Below are 239 nucleotides of genomic sequence, written 5' to 3' on the forward strand. Positions count from 1 at the left end.
GGCAGCTTCATTCGCGAATGTTTGAAATAAAACGTTATCGAGAGAGAAAATATGATAACGTGTGTGTCTTGTGCGATAACAGGATGGAAATCTCATCCTGATTTTCCACAAAAAATATAAAGATTTGCTGCTTTCAGCCATCATCAACAATTTTTCACATTAACTGTTTATCTTATTGCATGCAACATCTTTCACGCAAATATTTACACTGGAGAATGGGTAACATGAACTGTCAGTCA

Source organism: Armigeres subalbatus, chromosome 2 (genome assembly GCF_024139115.2).
Source record: "Armigeres subalbatus isolate Guangzhou_Male chromosome 2, GZ_Asu_2, whole genome shotgun sequence".
Classification (NCBI taxonomy): Eukaryota; Metazoa; Arthropoda; class Insecta; order Diptera; family Culicidae; genus Armigeres; species Armigeres subalbatus.